At 43.7% G+C, this 21,718-nt stretch overlaps 1 protein-coding gene and 1 long non-coding RNA gene across 2 annotated transcripts in view; one reads left to right on the top strand and one right to left on the bottom strand.

Moving 5' to 3' along the window:
- CPLANE2 (ciliogenesis and planar polarity effector complex subunit 2) overlaps positions 1 to 21,718 on the top strand; it is a 137,629-nt gene that overhangs the window by 36,971 nt on the left and 78,940 nt on the right. The gene's annotated exons all lie outside the window — the stretch shown is intronic.
- LOC144753247 (uncharacterized) lies at positions 406 to 14,347 on the bottom strand. Its single transcript, XR_013594261.1, has 3 exons — positions 14,078 to 14,347; positions 1,102 to 1,303; positions 406 to 615 (listed from the first exon to the last, which is right to left on the bottom strand). It is a non-coding gene; the product is annotated as an uncharacterized LOC144753247 (long non-coding RNA).

Here is a 21,718-nt window from a genome sequence, read left to right as displayed (position 1 = left end):
TTAACTACCAATATTAAGGTGAGGAACCTCATCTTTTTTGACCACAAAACCCTGTTCAACTGCTGCTTATCCTTTGCTTGTCCTACTCCCCGGACTGCTGAACCAGTATCATGTAAGTCTTTTTTATACGCCGCCGGGCCCCCGGGATGCCGGCTACTGGGCTGTGTACTGTTCGTAAATTTTGCTGCCGGCCTCCGGGTTGTAGGCGAACCAAGCTGTGTATCATATTCTGTATACTCCAATAAAGCAGGTTGAACTCAAAAAAAAAAAAAAAAAAAAAAAAAAAAGTTTCTGCAAACTCATCCGCGAACTTGCATCACCAGGCTGAGAAGTTTTGCTTTCAGCATGAGCTTTGTTACCAACTCTTATATAATCCAGTCCACTCTGCTTGGCTTTTTTGTCCTTGCATCTTTTCTCTGAAATTTCTTCCTCTTGTAGTTCGCGTAACCCCCCTCTTAAGTCTACCAGCGCTTCCCCGATTGCCACAGTCCATTAACATCTGCTTTGTCTCCAGTGCCCTTTGAAGTAACACCTGTTTTAGACCCTCCGTTGTGCCAGAATAGCTTGCAATTATCTCTTGAAAAATATCCTGAATCAGTAGACACTGTTTCTTCACTAAAAAAAAGCAAGAGAAAAAAAATATATATTTACATATAAACTTCAAAACAGATAAGAACACATTGACCACTTGCAATATATCTTCACGCTCTAGCCATAATATATAAATAAAGAGGTATTGATAATAAAGGACAAATGTACAATCTTTCCATAACCAAGTAAGTACGTTTTCCTTAATAGACAGTACACATTGTAAGCCTGAACTTGAACCTCCTGAAAAAAGTTGCCTAAATAAAATAGTTTATCCAAAAATGGCTGCCTTATAGTAGTGCCACAAGCTAAACGTTTCAGTCCTTTTCATAAGTGTTACATTTGTCTCTGGAGAGCAATCCAAGGCATATGTGGGGACATGCATGTTCATTTTTACTGTCCATTATTGGATTAATTAATCACAAATGTAGGTTTTTACTGAAACAGGTTGGTAATTTGTACCGTTATCCTGCAGTTGCAAACTTATTATAAAGGTTTAATTATTGTGCTTACCAGATGATTGGAACAGAATCATAGCTTTAAAATCTCTCTCTTCGGTGATTGGCCGACCAGCTTCATCTAGATTTTCGACCAGCCATTTACAAAGAACTTCCCCGGGATTGTCCAAAAGCAGGAAGTCACCATCTTTTCGAACACACACAGAATGATCGCAAGTGAAAAACAGGACGTTGAATGAAACCATGATTATGTCCTGCTAGATATAAAAATTAGGAATTAGTTTGTGTGTGATTTAAGTTTCAGAGGTAAAATACAAAGCATATCAAACTGATTAACAGATTTAATTGGAGAAAAGCACCCCAAAAAGTACACTGACCTGGTGCAATTTCTATCTAATATGCCTAGATTTTGGACTGCAAAGAAGTGTTTGGGCATGCACTGAAGGCCATTAAGGAAATTACCTAATAATCAACTTTATTTTTGGAGAGCCAGAGTGTATGCTTAGGTCTTGCTGCTCAGGACAAATAGTAATAGCAAAGTAGAGGCATTATGAGAGAAATAGAAGAACTATCAATAAGTGAACTTTCACACTGGGGTTTGTGACGGGAAATCAAGTTACCTATCCTCACAGATGCATAGAGAGACCCTTTTTTGATGACATGGGGGACTGTTAGGATTGTAGGGCGTCAGGACCTAAGGTGATTACGTGGTGCTAGGAAATGTATTGTATGTAGTATATTTTATGCACCCTGTTTAATACCTCAAATGTGTTTTTATGATTATCAAGTTGTTTTGCATATCATGGTTTATGCTTGTAATGCCTACTGTAATGCCTATTGCGTAATGTGTGATGCTAATGATGTTTGGGCCGAATGAAGTTTTATGCCTGAGGTGATTCATGCACAAGGTGATTTACGCATCCTCTGCTTTACATTGCAGAATCTCTTGCTAAGTTCCTAACGTTACCAGTAGTTACTGGTTGTGCTCTACATTTATTACTTGTGCTACATTTACAATTGGTGATTTGTGATGGTAATGACAGTGGCCCCATTGTCCCTGTCATGTGTAAATAGTCCCCTGTCAATATTGCCCAGTGCCAGTTGGCACTGTGTACATTGTTTGATTATGATCTAAAGTGTTTGTTATAATACAAAGGCTATTTTTATATATAACCTTGTGTGGGGCCTCTTTTTATGGTGTGCCTAGTGTGTTGCTGCTGTGTGTGTGTGTGTGTGGCACAAACGCTTTACCCATTGTCTCCGGGATAAGCTTGACTGCTCATGCCAAGCTACCAAGGGGGTGAGCAGGGGTTATCTTGGCGTGTAACTCCCTTGCCCTGACTAGAGTGGTGGTCTCTGCCTGGCTTTGGCGCAAGCCTTAGCCAACCAGAGATCCCATTCCTAACACCATGGCTATATTTACAATGCCCTGTCTGTATCTTTTGAATGTCTTGTTGTTGTTCACATTCTGAAGAGCAGTTCTAGCTCAGTTACACTGCTGCTCTTCAGGAGGTGGATGCTCCAATAAACTACTCTTTAACTTCAAGAGAGTGTCAGTGGATTATCTTCACATTACAACTCCCATTTCTCCAATCCACCCAACATACCTCCATCCCACAACAGCAGCCACCTGTCCCAACCACTACACAATATGTATGTTTCCCTCAATGAATGCCCTGAGTATTTAATTAACACCACATTATCACCCACACTTATCTCCAACCAACACCATTTACCTTTGCACCCTCCATCCCACAATCTAATAGCCCCAATCACCTTGCCCCCTACTCTGCCTTTCAGGAAGAATCTCCCAGAACTTGCCACCTCTACTGAGCATCATAACATTCCCAGCATACCCCTGCACACCCCCGAAAATAAACAAGGCCACCTCAACTCCACAATCTCCCAGCTTGAAGTCATTGTCTTCCACGTAAACTTTAAATTGTCCACTGTATTTAACTCCTTACTCCAAGTGGCGGGAACACAATAGCCCAGAAACACAATCCTAAAGAGTACTCTTCTCTCATGCCCCAAGAGAGCTGCACACAATATGTTTAGACTGTCTATCTAAGGGTTTTCCTTCTCTTTGTACGTTCACGGGATAAAAGTATAAACAGTGTCCTTCCTTTTTCATTTAACCCCAGTCTGGTCACTGCAGTACAGCCTTTCTAGAAGGGTGGGGTCACAGTGCTCTTCCTGCTATTAACTCTGTTACCCTGGGCTCACAGCTGTGACTTTTGCATCCTCAGACAGAAAGTAATACCTCTCTTTGCTTGTGTATAACTACAAGACTCTCCCAAACCCTCCCTCCCTTTCTCTCTCGCTCCCTCTCACTCTCTGTGCGCACTTCTCTCTGTCCCGTCTGTCCCTCCCTCCCCTGCCTGCCTGCCAGCAGTAATACGTTTTAAACTTCACGTTTTCAACAAAATGCTTTTACAAAATGCCCACTAGTGCTCATTGGAGGACCTGACCAAACACAAGTTTATGCTAACACAATATGTTAAAACAGATACAATGCACACAGGTGCTGGTAATGTGAAAGAGCGGTTATTAAAAATATTAAAAACGACACAAGGAAAACACAGTACTTTGCTACAGCCACACTTTGGGTACATTGTTCTTAGATCTTTGTCCCTCAGCCTTCTAAAGTTGATATATTGAAAACACCACACATTGTATTAAAACATTAGGGCCTCTGTATTGTTTTAATCCACGTTGGGTATATTAAACAATCTCTTTTCTACTTAGGGCTATATGTCCGCTTGGATGATATAGCTTCAAAACATTGCCAAAGCCAATTGCTCTGGCTAAACACAAATGGTCCCAAAGGTGAAACCTTTTGGCTACGCCAATGATTGTTCTAAACTGGTGTGGAGTACTTTTGTGGTATTTTCACTGGGTTACTGTGTGTGTCATACATGCCAACATTTAAGAGGAGGAAAGTGGCAGATTTTAGAAAAATTATCAGGAGATTGCTTTTCTTCCATTGACTTCTATTGAAGCCATGCTTCGTTCAGCAAGATCCAAGTACCACAAGCACATCTTCCTTGAAAAAATGACGCACTTCAAAACCCTCCTCGACTCAGCCAAAAATAGACCCAAAAAACTATTTGATCTCATCAAGAATACAACCTGCTCTCTCCCAACCTCCAAGTTGGAGGATTCTACAAAGAAAGAAGCAGAATTCGCTATATACTTTGACGAAAAAGTTAAATCACTTGTGGATCAGGTCAGTCATCCTACCCCTCCAGAGGAGCGCAAATCCTTAACCATTTGGCAGAACTTTGACACCATCTCCGAAGATGCCCTCCTCAAATGCATCTTCGAAACAAAGCCCTCCAACCATTCTCTTGACCCCATCCCTAGTGCCATTGCCATAGACTTCTATACTCATTCTCTGCCCTATTGGACCACTTTGGTTAACCTCTCCCTCTGTCAAGGCTCCCTTTCTGCTTCCTTCAAAACTGTGCAGGTCACCCCACTGCTTAAAAAACCCACTGCTGATGCGAACGACCTCAACAACTTCCGCCCCATCACTAACCTACCTTTTCTTGTGAAAATCACAGAAAGATGTGTAGCGAAACAACTCTCTCGTCATATCAAGGACAATGATCTTCTTGACAATTTCCAGTCCGGCTTCATTCAAAACTGCAGCACTGAAACAGCATTGCTGCAAGTGATTGATGACGCGCTGCGGATACTCGATTCTGGGGAGTCTTGTCTTCTTATTCTCTTTGACCTTTTTGCAGCCTTTGACACTGTCAATCACAACACTCTCCTTAACACTCTTCAACAGAGAATGGGCATGGAGGGCACTGTGCTTAAATGGTTTGCTTCCTTCCTCTCTGATAGATCCCAAATGATCATAATAGCGAATAGTCTTTCATCTCCTTTGGTGGTAGGTCAAGGTGTTCCCCAAGGCTCTTTTCTTGCACCCACATTGTTCAATCTCTATTCAGAATCACTGGGAAATCTCCTAAGTAAATCCAGGATCCACTACCATCCCTATGTGGACGACACTCAAATCTACCTCAAGGTTGCCTCTACTCATGATCTCTCCATCCTAAGCTCTACTCTCGACTCCATTGAAGACTGGATGTTTACTCATCAACTGATTCTGAATCCATCTAAAACTGAATTCCTCCTCCTCACTTTCTCCTCCCCGGTTCAATCATTTATGGATCAGATGAATCTACTTAACAATAAACCCATCATTGTCGACAGCGCAAAATCCCTTGGTGTCATACTTGACACAAAAGTCAATCTATCCTCCCACATAAATTCCATTGCAAAGTCTGCTCGATACCAACTGCGCCTTCTTTGGGGGATTCGTCGCTTCTTCCCGGAGCATGACCTTAAAACCCTGATCCAATTGCTGGTTCTCTCAAGACTGGACTACTGCAACTCTCTTCTTACTGGCCTCCCCAAATCCCACCTGTCCCCCCCTTAAATCTGTTCTCCATTCAGCAGATCGTTTCATATATGGGGCCAAAAGAAGCGACCACATCACACCCATTTTATCCACCCTCCGTTGGCTTCCCATCGAGGCAAGATCTATCTACAAGACTGCCTGTATCACCCACAAAGCCATGCACTCCTCCTCGCTACCTGGCAAATAAACTGAAACTCTCTGGAAGCTCTAGACCATCACGTAATGCGGAAAATCTATTGCTTGAACCTGCCACTTTTAAGAAGGAAAGGTAGATGGCCCAATCCTTTTCTGGCAACACAGTGAGAATCTGGAACTCACTTCCGCCTCAGCTCCGGACCACCACCTCTTCCCAGGCCTTCAAAACTGACCTCAAAGCTCTCCTCCTTCAAAGACACTTCCAAACTTAATTCACACCCTCTCTATTATCTGAAGGAAGTCCTTCCATTATAGGAAACTCTATTCTACATGACTATAGAAGTGCCTTTTCAGTGTGTTCATGTGGTTTGAGAGTCTGCCATTTAATGCAGTATTATACTTCTACTTGTATTGTGTACTCCTTTGTAACATGCACACGTCACTTTCCCTCTTGTAATGTATCGTTTGCTACCTCTTGTACTTTGTTTGCTTTAGATACATGCACAATTGCCACCATTGCCTCATCTAACGTTACGTTTGTTCTTGTGTTTTGAGTATCTAACATTTAGTGCAGTATTATACCTCTATTTGTACGAGTTTGTAACATACACACGTCACTTTTTTCCTCTTGTAACGTATCGTTTGCTACTTCATTGTAATGTTGGGCCCTAGGCCCGCATTAGGGTAATGAGAGACACACAGACACCAGGATAGTGGGCTGGGAAATGGGCCAAGAGCACGTGCGCTCCGCCACCTTTATTGACTGGGTCACCTAACTCGTGACACCAGTGGTGGGTGGGTGTACAGTGTAGGGTTACAGAGTAAAACAACTAGAACGTGTCCAGCAGGACACTACATTCCTCCCAAACTTTAATAAAATTGAGGAAAGGCAAAGTCCGAACCTGTGGGAGGAAAAACATAAATATGCAATATCGTAAATTTAGAAGGAGGCTCTTCAGCTGCTTGCCAGATGACGACGGTGGAAACTTGCAGCTGTAACGTTCGTTCTCTTGGGCTTGTCATCCTGGTTCTCGGTGGGCGTGCTCTTCTGGACTTGCGCCATGGCAGTATGTTTTTCAGTCCATGGAGATCTTGCTTTTGGGGTGACGCTGAACAGGATGACCAGATGCTAGCCTTGATGATGTTATCTTCTACTAGTCCGTCTGGTTTCTTCACTGTAGGCAGCATGGCTTCACATTGCAAAGGAGGGAGTAGTCGAAGGACATCCCTCTCACTGAGACGCCCCTCTCGCGGGTGTTCTCCTGCAACGAGATGCACCGGAGGCCCTCTTCTTCACGTTTCCGCTGGGCTGGGTGTTCTCTGCAGCGTTGCTCCAACTTCCACAGTCTGGGTGTGAATGGAGGAGGCGATGAGATTACTACCTCGCAGTCCGTAGCTCCACCTGGAGGGTGGCTGTTGACTCTTGCCTTTGCGCACAAGTTCCTCTTCTTCCCAGGACGTGCAGGATAGACGGCGGTGGATCCATCTCTCTTGTCGGGACCCTCTGCCACCAGTGTCTCTGAGGCCTTTGCCCCTTGGATATCCACGGGCTGGTGTGGAGTGGTCAGTTCTCCTTCTGCCGGACGTCTGAGCGCTCTCCGCATCCAATCTTCCCCTCAATCCCAAAGGTAGGTGTCACCAATGGTCCAGCCTGTACTCTCCTGTAGTCGACCAGTCGTCGGGGGACTTGTAAATAGAAAATAGATGCCTGTTCTGTTCCTAGTGCCATCAATGTTCTCCTGGACATGTGGGTCACTGTACGTGGTGTTGTGGTACGTGTCACCTCTTCTTCTGGTGGGTGTGTAGACTTGTCACACCTCTCCTCACCTTTCTGGATGTTGTTGTTATTGATGGCGTTGTGCCATGACTCCTTTCTTCTTCTCCTTCCTTCATAAAAAAAAGGTGGAAGCACAGGCACTTTACTACTGGTTATCAGGGGTAAGGTGCACAGAGTTCTAATTCAGTAATATAAGGTCTAGCAAAAGGTACAAAATACAGGGTGACAACGCAGAAAAGGCAGATTTCCTACACCCGACCTATTGCTGTATGATGACCAAGTGTCCTGCTTCAGAGGCCTGCAGATTTCTGCAGTGCTGCAACGTTTCTTAGCAATGCTCCAGTAAATCAATGTATGTATGCATAGTTCTGCTCTGGCTTTAAATCTGCTCACTTTTTGTTGGCATTATTGGAACTAATATCGTTTTAAAATAAGACGTGCAACTTATTAGAGAGGTAAGTATAAATATTACTTCCTGGAGCTCACCCTCAATAAACCTTCGGTGCCTGTAACATAACATACTCTCAGTGAGTAGCGACTTTGTAGCCAAAATTCATATATAATGGAAAACTACAAGTCCCATAATGCATGAATTGAATTTGAAAGTATTCATAAAGCGCTCTGTGGCCAAGCGGTTTCCTGGCGCTGTAGGACAGTCTTAAGCAGGTGAGCATAGCGCCAGGAAGAGAGTTTAATCAGAGAATGCTTGGGAGAATAAGTGAGTTTTGAGGGCTTTGCGGAAGTGCTGATAGACGGTAATAGATCTAATGGTCAGTGGGAGGCTGTTCCAAAAGCGGGGAGCCAGGATGGAGAATCTAGAGCCACCTACTCTAGACTTGCGGAAACGAGGAACACAGAGGAGTGCCTGGCTAGAAGAGCGGAGGTTACGGGAGGGTAGGTAGTGGGTGATCATGTTGTTAATAAAAACAGGGGCCGTACGAGCCCGGGCCTAAAGACCCAGCAGCCCATCTTGAAGAGGGTTCTCTGCAGGATAGGGAGCCAATGAAGGGATCTAAGAAGAGGAGTAGTGTGATGAAATTTGGGAAGCCGATAGATAAGGCGAGCGGCCTGGTTCTGGATGGACTGGAGACGTCGCAGCTCATAGGAGGGAATACCCGCGTACAAGCAGTTCCCGTAGTCCACCCATGAGAGAACCATGGCCAAAACAATAATCTTGAGGGCATCAAAAGAAAAAAAACGGGAGATCTTACGGATAGTCCTTAGGGACAAGAAACAGGATGAAACCACAGAGCTGACCTGGGGGCGCATGGAGTGGTCCTGACTGATTTTAATTCCCTGGGTTCTAAATGAGACAGAGGGTACTGGGGGGGGACCAAGAATGGAAGGCCAGAAGGCAGGGGTCCATGGACTGGTAGAACCCCCAGTCAGGATCAGCTCCGTCTTATCCGGATTCAATTTTAGGTGGTTTTGGTTCATCCAATCAGAAATAAAGATGTGTTGTTTGAAATTTGAGAAGGGAGTCCGAATCGGAGAAAGATCAAAGACAAGCTGAAGGTCATCAGCGTAGTTGTATACGGAGACCTCCATGTTTGACAGAGAAACAATAAGGGGGTAGATATAAAGGTTAAAGAGGAGGGGAGAAAGAGAGGAACCCTGGGGGACCCCACAGGACACCAAGCGGGAGGGGGCAGAGAAACCAGAGAGACAGACAGCCTGCGTCCGGCCTTCGAGAAATGTGGCGAGCCAGGATAAAGTGGTGCCATGAATGCCAGCTGCCCTGACACGGTCGAGAAGGATGGAATGGTCGATCGTGTCAAAGGCAGCTGACAAATCAAAAAGCACCAAGGCTTGGGGGGAGTTGAAATCAGCCTTACTCTTCAATTCGTCCAGGACCGAAAGGACCACAGATTCGGTCGAATGGGCCGGACGAAAGCCAGCTTGACGGGAGGCCAGAAGGTGGTTGTCCTCGATGTAGGCCGAAAGTCAGGAAGTAATGTGGCTCTCCAGGATCTTGCCTAAGTAGCGGAGCAGGGAAATGGGCCTGAAGTTGGCAGGAATAGTGGGGTCGGAGCCGGGCTTTTTTTAAACGGGGATAACTGTAGCCGATTTAAAAGAGACCGGAAATGTGCCCTGAGAGATGGAGGCATTGAGAAGGGAAATGGGGGGGATCAGGGCAGCCAGAGAACAGTGCCCTTAAAATACGGGCCGGTCCATAGTCGGCAAGAGAGCCTGACTTGACTTTTTTAAGCAAAACAAGGAAGGATTCCTTCAAAATGGGTCGGAAATGGTGGAGAGAAGAGGACAAGGGAGGGAGGGAAGGAGGGGGAAGGGACAAAGAAGGTCGGTGGATGTTCCGTTTAATGTTGGCGATCTTCTCAAAGAAGAAATCATTCAAGGAGAGGCAAAGGGGTTGGGATGGGACAGGATGGGAGTTGACTTTATCGGATGCTGCCAAATTGTGGACAATAGAGAAAATCTCCTTGGGTTTATTGGCTGCTAACAGTATTTTACCAGAGAAGTATTCTAGTTTGGCCGAAAGAATGGCTTCTCTTGTAGTTGTTAAGGAGAGACCTATATCGAGCTCTCAGAGAGGGGCAGTAGTGGCGCATCCACTGATGTTCTGACTGTCTCAGGGCCAATTTGAGGGTTTTAAGATCATCAGAAAACCACTTATTGAACTCATGGAGGCGACACGCCTAGACCCTCCTGAGGGGGGCAACCAAGTCGCAAGGTGCGGACAGCCAGGTAATGACAGCATCGACTTGATGATCAAGGGAAAGATGAGATAGGTTGGGGAGAGAAGTCGCCAGGGAAGAGCAGAGAGTATTGAAGTCCACCCGGTTCCAGTTCCGTGCCAAGATGTTTTTAGGCAGAGGGGGCTTATCAACTACTCCAAGGTTGACGGAAAAGGAAATGAGCGAGTGGTCCGACCAAATGCAGGGAAGGATGGTGGTGGACGATATGGTCCGGCCAGCCGACCATAACTGGTCGAGAATATGGCCGTGTACGTGAGTGGGGGAGTGAATGTGGGATATAAAGTTGAGGCCGCACAGAGTGTCAGAAAGATCTTGATTTTCCATGGGGTCTCAAGGCCAGTAGTTGAAATCGCCTAGTAAAAGAACTGAAGAGTTGTTGACCACAAGAGTGGCCAGCAGCTCTTGTAGTGCAGGCACAAAGTTGGGCATAGTCTGGGAGGGACGGTATAGAAGGACAACAGTAAGGGGGAATGCAACATTCCATTGCCTTAAATAAACAGCACTGGCTGAAATCATCACACATAACTGTTATGTTGTAACTGCGGGGCAGCGCCGCACTGTGCCCAGGTCCGAAGAAATTTCCAGAGGCGAAAACCGCTAGCTACAGTAGACAACACCTGTCAGTAAAGTGAAAACTCCGTTACTGAGATAACAATCCGAGGTGAGGATAGGTTCAGAGAACAAAAGGTGTGACTAGAACAGTACCAGCTTCAGTCTGTCTTCTGTTTCAGTGGCTGTAGAGTCAACGATCTTTGCCGCGCAGGCGTGACGAAATGTCGAAAAGGAATGCGGAAGCTGGATAAGTGAGCGAAATCTTTAACTTCTGAATGTATCTGTGTTTTTCAAACGTTGTTTGCATAGCCCGAGTGTCTTGGGGGAGGACCTGTAAATTATCGTGAGTCGTCTAGGTGTTGAGACCGGGACACACTGCCAAGTGCTGCCATCGTTGATTCTGCTTTGTTTAGCTGCATGATTCTGCTATAGGTCTGCGGCTATTGAAGGATCACCGACCCCCGTTCTGTTCCCCGGAACCCCATCCGGTTAGCGGATGGTGGTGCTGCCACCTTGCCGGTTTTGTACTTGCTAAACCAATATTTTCTCAGCAGGTTCAAATAACGCAAAATCTCCAAGCCAGTATTGTTATCCCTTAGCTGATAATCTCCATACACTTCAAATAGCAGGTTCTAGAGCTGCTTTAACTATCCACGACTAATAATTGAAGTAAACACAGGCAAAAAAGTCATGTTGCAAATGAATACAGTCGATTTTGTTTAAAGTTCTTTTTGCCAGGCCTTTGCAGACTCTTAAAACAACAACAAATGACGGGTTCCAGTTGTCTCCTATTTGGAATTCTCGTTGTACATGTTATCCCATGTCAAAAAGGAAGATCATCCTGGAGTCATTCTGGACTCATCTGATGATTACAGTCAGGCTATTCCTGCAATTATCTGGGGCAGTCATCCCAAGCCATCCTGAAGTATGCCTGTAGGACGAAAAATGTAAATGTGAGGACGAACCTAGACTCATCACAAAAACTACAGTAGGATGGTGTTCTGATGACTTCTACTGGCAGGGAGTGATTACCTTTTACAACTCCACGAATACTACTTGACAACTTCAGGATGAGTGAGAATTACTCCAGCATGGGTTCTAGCTAATTTAGGGATAACTGTCAATTATTCCAGGATGATCCTATAACCGCTCCAGGATGGAAGTGAATTACTCTGGAATGATCCCATGACAATTTCTGGATGAGTATGGATTATTCCTGGATGATCCTATGACAGCTTCAGGATGGCTATTGATTACATCAGAATGGCCCCATTATATTTTCAGAATGAGTGTTGCTTACTCTAGGATGACGTGGTGAAAGGGAGGCATGTTTTTGTCCTTGATATTTGGATTTAAGTGGGGACCCCAAGACAAGTTCATTTTCACGGTCTGATGCGTCATTTTTAGTTGTGGATTTTTGATGAAGGACACTAGCCATCCCTGCTAAAAGGGCCAGGTTTTCAAGTTTCTGCAAACTCATCCGCGAAATTGCATCACCAGGCTGAGAAGTTGTGCTTTCAGCATGAGCTTTGTTACCAACTCTTATATAATCCAGTCTAAGCATGAGCGCAAAATCCGCTACGCTCGCGGATTTTGTGAATTTTCGGTAAATCCGCGATCCGCGAACTCTCGCGAATTTACCGAAAATTCGCAATCCGCGAGCGGCGGATTCCGAGGCCAAAAGTTCAAGCCTTGCTGGCCTGTTGTTGTAACTATTTTACGATGGCGCCGGCAAGCTGCCAGCGCCATCGTAAAATAGTTACTAAATTAGCTTCAACAGGAAGCACTAATAGATAAAATCAAGCAGGCGCTCGTGCATCTGCTTTATTTTATCTATTCGAGCTTCCTGTTGAAGCTAATTTAGTAACTATTTTAGGATGGCGCTGGCAGCTTGCCGGCGCCATCCTAAAATAGTTAACAGGCCAGGCAGCTGTGCCCTCTTCCCAAATATACCATCGAAAATCGGCTGTGATGCTGGACAGAGGCCTTTGCATCCTTGACTTTCACGAGTGCAATCCTCGTGCTGTTCCTGTGGCCAGGAGCTTTTATAGCTCATTCAAGGGACCCCTGCGCCCTTCGGCGCTATTGCATAGTAACACACACCTGGTCGCTGTAGACAACTCTCTGGCACTTTAGGCAGCTGTAGTGTAGTGTAGTGAAAGCACTACAAATTTAGCCAGCGAGGTATGGCACAAAACGGTGGCGTCTTCTTGAATAAATATGAAGGGCAGGGTTCATTCTGGCACGATGGTCCTGGCACAAAAATTAAACCTCAACCGGCAGCACTTACAGATATCATTTAAGCATGTGCCCTAGTTGAAGCTTAAATTCAGTGACTCATTCATCGGCCCAAAAAACAATCGTGAGCGTTGTCAAGGCTGGGCAGCTGTGCCCTCTTCCCAAATGTACCATCGCTAATCAGCTGTGATGCTGGACAGAGGCCTTTGCATCCTTGACTTTCACGAGCGCAATCCTCGTGCTGTTCCTGTGGCCAGGAGCTTCTGTATCTTCTTCATCCGCTGCTCTGATCGGTCTCTGACCTTTTATACACACAAGAGGCATGTGCACTCGCATGGAAGCCCCGCCCCAAATCCGCAAATCCGCTAATCCGCAAATACGTGGATTTTGCGGATCCACGATCCGTGAATACGCAAATCCGTGAATCGTGGATCCGCAAAATCCGCCCATGCTTAATCCAGTCCACTCTGCTTGGCTTTTTTGTCCTTGCATCTTTTCTCTGCAATTTCTTCCTCTTGTAGTTCGCGTAACCCCCCTCTTAAGTCTACCAGCGCTTCCCCGATTGCCACAGTCCATTAACATCTGCTTTTCCTCCAGTGCCCTTTGAAGTAACACCTGTTTTAGACCCTCTGTTGTGCCAGAATAGCTTGCAATTATCTCTTGAAAAATATCCTGAATCATTAGCCACTGTTTCTTCACTACAAAAAAAGCAAGAGGAAAAAAATATATTTACATATAAACTTCAAAACAGATAAGAACACATTGACCACTTGCAATATATCTTCACGCTCTAGCCATAATATATAAATAAAGAGGTATTGATAATAAAGGACAAATGTGCAATCTATCCATAACCAAGTAAGTAAGTTTTCCTTAATAGACAGTACACATTGTAAGCCTGAACTTGAACCTCCTGAAAAAAGTTGCCTAAATAAAATAGTTTATCCAAAAATGGCTGCCTTATAGTAGTGCCGCAAGCTAAACGTTTCAGTCCTTTTCATAAGTGTTACATTTGTCTCTGGAGAGCAATCCAAGGCATATGTGGGGACATGCATGTTCATTTTTACTGTCCATTATTGGATTAATTAATCACAAATGTAGGTTTTTACTGAAACGGGTTGGTAATTTGTACCGTTACCCTGCAGTTGCAAACTTATAAAGGTTTACTTATTGTGCTTACCAGATGATTGGAACAGAATCATAGCTTTAAAATCTCTCTCTTCGGTGATTGGCCGACCAGCTTCATCTAGATTTTCGACCAGCCATTTACAAAGAACTTCCCCGGGATTGTCCAAAAGCAGGAAGTCACCATCTTTTCGAACACACACAGAATGATCGCAAGTGAAAAACAGGACGTTGAATGAAACCATGATTATGTCCTGCTAGATATAAAAATCAGGAATTAGTTTGTGTGTGGTTTAAGTTTCAGAGGTAAAATACAAAGCATATCAAACTGATTAACAGATTTAATTGGAGAAAAGCACCCCAAAAAGTACACTGACCTGGTGCAAAAACTATCTAATATGCCTAGATTTTGGACTACAAAGAAGTGTTTGGGCATGCAATGAAGGCCATTGAGGAAATTACCTAATAATCAACTTTATTTTTGGAGAGCCAGAGAGTATGCTTAGATCTTGCTGCTCAGGACAAATAGTAATAGCAAAGTAGAGGCATTATGAGAGAAATAGAAGAACTATCAATAAGTGAACTTTCACACTGGGGTTTGTGACGGGAAATCAAGTTACCTATCCTCACAGATGCATAGAGAGACCCTTTTTTGATGGAAAGGGGGACTGTTAGGATTGTAGGGCGTCAGGCCCTAAGGTGATTACGTGGTGCTAGGAAATGTATTGTATGTAGTATGTTTTATGCAGCCTGTTTAATACCTCAAATGTGTTTTTATGATTATGAGGTTGTTTTGCATATCATGGTTTATGCTTGTGATGCCTACTGTAATGCCTATTGCGTAATGTGTGATGCTAATGAGGTTTGGGCCGAATGAAGTTTTATGCCTGAGGTGATTCATGCGCCAGGTGATTTACGCATCCTCTGCTTTACATTGCAGAATCTCATGCTAAGTTCCTAACGTTACCAGTAGTTACTGGTTGTGCTCTACATTTATTATTTGTGCTACATTTACAATTGGTGATTTGTGATGGTAATGACAGTGGCCCATTGTCCCAGTCATGTGTAAATAGTCCCCTGTCAATATTGCCCAGTGCCAGTTGGCACTGTGTACATTGTTTGATTATGATCTAAAGTGTTTGTTATAATACAAAGGCTATATCTATATATAACCTTGTGTGGAGCTCCTTTTATGGTGTGCCTAGTGTGTTGCTGCTGTGTGTGTGTGTTGCACAAACGCTTTACCCATTGTCTCCGGGATAAGCTTGACTGCTCATGCCAAGCTACCAAGGGGGTGAGCAGGGGTTATCTTGGCGTGTAACTCCCTTGCCCTGACTAGAGTGGTGGTCTCTGCCTGGCTTTGGCGCAAGCCTTAGCCAACCAGAGATCCCATTCCTAACACCATGGCTGTATTTACAATGCCCTGTCTGTATCTTTTGAATGTCTTGTTGTTGTTCACATTCTGAAGAGCAGTTCTAGCTCAGTTACACTGCTGCTCTTCAGGAGGTGGATGCTCCAATAAACTACTCTTTAACTTCAAGAGAGTGTCAGTGGATTATCTTCACATTACAACTCCCATTTCTCCAATCCACCCAACATACCTCTATCCCACAACAGCAGCCACCTGTCCCAACCACTACACAATATGTATGTTTCCCTCAATGAAATCCCTGAGTATTTAATTAACACCACATTATCACCCACACTTATCTCCAACCAACACCATTTACCTTTGTACCCTCCATCCCACAATCTAATACCCCCAATCACCTTGCCCCCTACTCTGCCTTTCAGGAAGAATCTCCCAGAACCTGCCACCTCTACTGAGCATCATAACATTCCCAGCATACCCCCGAAAATAAACAAGGCCACCTCAACTCCACAATCTCCGAGCTTGAAGTCATTGTCTTCCACGTAAACTTTAAATTGCCCACTGTATTTAACTCCTTACTCCAAGTGGCGGGAACACAATAGCCCAGAAACACAATCCTAAAGAGTACTCTTCTGTCATGCCCCAAAAGAGCTGCACACAATATGTTTAGACTGTCTATCTAAGGGTTTTCCTTCTCTTTGTCTGATGTATTCCTATAGGTTCTGAATCAATCCCCCTATTCCTGACCCTATTCTGGTTAAACAAACTAACAAGTTAACTACCAGCCAGCCCATGAAGCAGAAAACCCCCATGATGCAGATACCGTTATCTGACGCAGTCACACTACGGCACAGGAACGTGTTATCTGATTAGGTCATAACGCTTGCGATCTAATTAATCAAGCGATATTCCTCCAGCCCCTGATAAGGCATACGGAGTTCTCATAACAAATCAAACCTATGACAACCTGGGCAAAACCCTGCGGCCATTGTTTTGATTTCACCGAGAACTTCAGCGAAAGAATGTGCTAACGAGCAAGTCGTATGACATCCTTATTGACGTATCTATGTCCATCCTTACGTCAATCTTGGCACCTTAAAGGTATAAATATTACCGATATTGCCCTATGCAAACACACGCGGTGGTGACGAGACGGAGCAGCCATACTTGCCGAAGCGAAGAGCAGAGCAGACCCCGCTGGCGCAGCCCCGCCTTCCTGACGCGCTGAGAGACGCGCTGCTTTCTCCTGCCGAGAAATCCAGCACTGGCGTTTCCGGGTAGCCCTCGCAGGCAACCTGGAATATCGAGACCAGAGAGAGAGATACCATCCCTCATTCATCCTAACTTCCAGGTACAGAACTGAATAACCCCTCACAGAGAATTCTTTAGTTATTCACTTGGCAAAAACAAACTTAACTTAAACTGTAACTTTCTATTCCCGCCCACGCATTAGACTTAGGTCAGGTAGGCGTATTTAGAAACACCAGTTGAGTACGTTTAGTCAAATGTATATATGTATGTAATATATTTTAATCATTTTAAACCTTCATATGGCTTAGAAACCATATCAATGTTTTTACAGTATTATTTTATACTATTGCTTTTAATGTATGCACTTTACTTAACTATAAGTATTGCAATAATATCGATCCATTTCTCTTGTATGAGAAAAGAGACTGATCAATAAATAACATCTTTTTATTGAACACGCCCGTCTCTTCCTTTTCTCTACAATCTGATGAGACTAAGAATGCACGTACTGACTGAGTAAAATAAATTGCCTTTTGTTCACACGACTCTCGAGATATACTCTTGATTAGGGGAGAGCTAAGTTGTCATGTTCTATGGTTGTCAGAAACTAAATCCCTTCTTGTCTAATCAGGGAAGTTAAGTCCTTCCTGAACATTCGAGAAAGTTTCTAGTGAACTCTGAGCTAAGCTGGCAAACCCAAAACTTTAAGTCTAATATCGACAGTAGTAGACCTAGTTAACGTCTGGTCTAGGCCTTTACTATTGAAGGTATTATTCCAATGCGCAGAGCCTATTGGGATGATAGGAACTACACTACATGGCGCCCAACGCGTTTGGAAAGGGCGATAAAACTAACGTAAGACATTTAGAGTAACTCAGTCGTGCTTTCTCACTCAGACCCCTTTTCCCATTATACTCCAAAGACGTCTGGAGTGGGTGAAAGGTAATATCCTCCAAAACCTCGCAGGAGGGAACTCCTATGTATGGTTCTTGGTATAGTCAACGTTGAAGGATACACTGTTCCAAAATATTGTGCATCTAATCTTTGTTTCCATAAGAAACCTGATCTGCAAACAAACAGAATAACCTTCCTGTCGGTAAAATGGACAGTGAAGATGAAAGAGAGACAGTTAGAATAGCAACTGAACTCGCAGCAGCTGATGCTACTATGCAAGACGCAGACCCGGAGATAATACTCATCCCGGTCATCAAAAGGAAATCTATAACCATAAAACTTATAGAAAATGGACTGACACCTAGAGGTGGTACAGTCATATTCGTAATTGAGGCACACGAATATCGGCAGACAGAGGTATACTATTCATGGATACATTTTCCAGCAGCAAATCCTGTAACAAAGTACTTCCACTATTACAAAATAGAGGAACCTCCTGAAATGTACACCCCTTTCGAGGAGGTGGAAGTACCACTCAAATTTCAAGAGCATTTGCTCTTATTTGATGGCGCCCTAAAACATAATAATCACATCACCAGGCTCGGTCCTTTAGGTAGACCAGGAGCAACGTGGCCGGTCCTAGCTGGATACACACCACATCCAGACATCGACGGGATGTCTGCAGCAGAGCTGTTAACACAGCTAAAACAATTAATAAAAATACATAGACAATTAGTCCAGTATGTGATGCGGACTTCAACAATTCAGCCAGCAATTAAAATTCCACAGCTGACCCCTCACCAGGGGAACACAAACAAAATTACACCACAGAACATCCAGTCCTGCCTAGGTAAAGTACCGGCTAAACGGGAACAAATACCATTCTGGTTGGCACAGAAAATCACCCAAATAGAGGCGGTGTTTCCAGACACCACCCCGCTAGAAAAACACAGGATTCTGACTATCTGTCTTCCAATGGGAATCGCACCACACATAGAGGACTGTGACACTTGGGGTACAGTCTTTGCTTCCATCTACACAAAAACGCACGGTGTTCCATCCATTTCGGTAATACCAGATGTGCTAAAACAAATTCAAGACGAATACGGTCCAGAACCCGCTTTAACTCTTGGTATGAAATTACTAAAAGACTTCAAGCAGGTCTCGGCTATATTATTAGCCAACATAAAAGGTGAAGCAGCAAACGTGGCGATCCGCCAGAGGTTAAAAGAGACAGATATAGCAGACCAACCAGCTGAAATTGCCAGAATCATAGAAAAATCCTATGAGGAACTAGGTAGAGATAGTTTAGGTGGAATACAAGTAAAACCACAACTGATTGAAAGTCCTGAAAAAATATTTTTTAATAATAATTCAACATCACCAAAAAAGAACTGGGATGGAAACAAACAATCCAATCCTAAAGAAAAGAAATTCCAGTCCAGAGGAAGGTCTCCAAGGCGAAGAGAGAAATCTCCGAACCAAAGACATAGGTCACCTCAGAGTGACCCCTCTGGGAAAAGATATAACCTTAGAAATAGGGATAATATAAAGAAACCTGATAGATATCAAGACATTGATACACGTCCCTCTCAATCTTTTCAGACTTCCTCGCAGAAATCGGAAAGAAGAGGACGATCAGAACAAAGAGAAGAGCACGCCAAGTCCAAAGACAAGGAACCTGCTCATCTAAAAAAGAAATTACAATTTCCAAAAAAGAAGGTAGCCAGTATCAAGGTAGTTAACAATGCCGAGAATACTGAGGACACAACTGAAAAACGGAGAATGGGCTCAGACAATGCTAGACAGCGCAGCAGAAGAGATGCATAGCTCGCAAAGTCCTTATGAATCATCTGGAGACAGTGGACACGAATGAATATCTTCAAGTGGAAACTGCAGACACCAGAGTTAGCAAACCTCACAAAATATACGAAATAACATTGCGTATAGAGGGAGATAAGACTAGAAAAATAAGGGGACTATTTTGGGATAATCTCTCCAAGGGCTATGATATCCTTCTAGCTGAAAAAGACTGGCCACCAGAGTTTGTGAGGGAATGCCCTCATGGCGAAGAAGTAATTATGCCTGCCTTCTCAAATCATATCCCAATTCATAAAAAATATACACTTGCTAGAAAGTGGGCAGTGGCTCTAGCTCCTGCTTTATATAAAAATCACGTAGGATGGGATGAGGACTCACCTCCTCACAAAATCCAGTTAAAATCACAACCTACTGCACAAAGGCAGTACCCAATTAAGCAAGAAGCTAAAAAACAGGTAAAAGAAATACTAGATCAGCTAGAATACCAGGGGGTGATTGAAACTTGCACCTCACAAATGAACAACCCTTTGTTTCCGGTCTCCAAACCAGACAATTCATATCGTCTAGTTTTGGATTACCGACACCTTAACACATGTTGCAAAACTTTTGCAGTGCAAAACTCGCATAGTGCTGCACTAATGAATAACATAGTGCGCAAAAAATACAAAACAACCTTAGACATCTCTAATGGATTCTTTTGTCAAAACATAGCACCAGAGAGCAGATATTTAACTGCATTCTCAATAAATGGCGCCCAAACACAATTCTGTCGGTTAGCCCAGGGGTACAAGAACAGCCCGGGAGTATTCTCAGCGAGAGTAACAGAATTACTACAAATATATGATGATGAAGCATTATCTTATGTCGATGACATTTATTTAACAGATGATGACTTGGATACGCACTTGAAAAGAGTGAACACCATAATACTTGGGTTCGCAGCAGAGGGTTACAAATTCAACTTTAAAAAATCCAGAATTGCCCATCTGACAGTCCTGTTCTTAGGATATGAATTATCAAGTGAAGGCAAAAGCCTGGCAGACAATTTCCTAGAGAAATGTGCCGTAATCCAAGCACCTAGAACACTAAAAAACCTACAGTCGATTCTAGGCTTCCTAAATTTCGGAAGAACATACATTGCAAATTACGCAGAAAGGGTCAAACCCCTTTATGATCTGATAAAACCAGATTTTAAAAAATCTAATTGGACTCAAATACACACAGAAATTTTGAGATCCTTACAAACAGACATGCTAATTAAAACAAAATTAGAAACACGTGATAACACACGCAATCTTGTGATTCGAGTCATCCCAGGGAGATGCGGATTCACATACCTGACCTCTAATGAGGGAGAAAAGGTACCAATTGCATTCAAATCACACTTGTACACAGAAGCTGAACAGAAATTCAGTAACAAAGAAAAAAATTCATCATGCAGTTCAAACCGCAATAGCTAGAGAAAAAGACATAGCTGATGGTAGACATATCACAGTCAGAACAGCAGAATCAGCCTTTGAGGCACTAACAACACCGTGTAATTTACCAACAACAACATTGAATCCGGAATGGATACAATGGGTGAATTCAATCACAACGGACAAAGTATACTATTACTTTGATCCAGAATTAGAAGAAATGGAAAATTTAGAATATGAAAGAACATTCCCTCTGCCAATCGACATTCTGCCCTTACGACACTACGCCTGTGTAATCTATACAGACGGACATGCTCAACCCCCCGTTTGGGGAGAACAAGCATACAACCCCACATGTGGGATTACAAAAGAAGTATGGCGCGGAGGTAAACTAAGACCTCTATTAACAAAAACGCACTCAGTTGAAACTAATTCAGAACAACAGACTGAAATAATAGCATTGAAAATGGCGCTAGATAATGCGGATCGCGAATTCCCGACACTTATAGTGTCTGATTCATATTACTGCGTCAAATCATACAACAAGGATTTGCCGACATGCATTCAAAACGGTTACAAAGATGACACAGATGCAACAATAAAGCAGAAACTGCTCTGGGAACAAATAGCTCTTTTACAAAAAGAACTACCAAAGACTCACGTGACACACTCACTGAGTCATCAGCGTGATGGCGTTCACGTTGCAGGGAATTCATTGGCTGAAACAGCCACAGCGGCAGCCACTAAATCGGCTCCCGTAGTTCGAAAAAAGCGTACATTAAAATACATTGACGGTGAAACAATGCTGGCAGTGAAAACGTCATCAAAAGGCGACTGCTCAGCGCTACCGATCAACTATCCACTCAATTATACATACATAATCGATGCAAACTCCGTCCCTTTTGCTCGAATCCCTGGAGTGGGGGATAGAGTGATTCCA

Source organism: Lissotriton helveticus, chromosome 5_1 (assembly GCF_964261635.1).
Source record: "Lissotriton helveticus chromosome 5_1, aLisHel1.1, whole genome shotgun sequence".
Taxonomy (NCBI): domain Eukaryota; kingdom Metazoa; phylum Chordata; class Amphibia; order Caudata; family Salamandridae; genus Lissotriton; species Lissotriton helveticus.
This window is presented reverse-complemented; position numbering and strand designations above follow the sequence as displayed.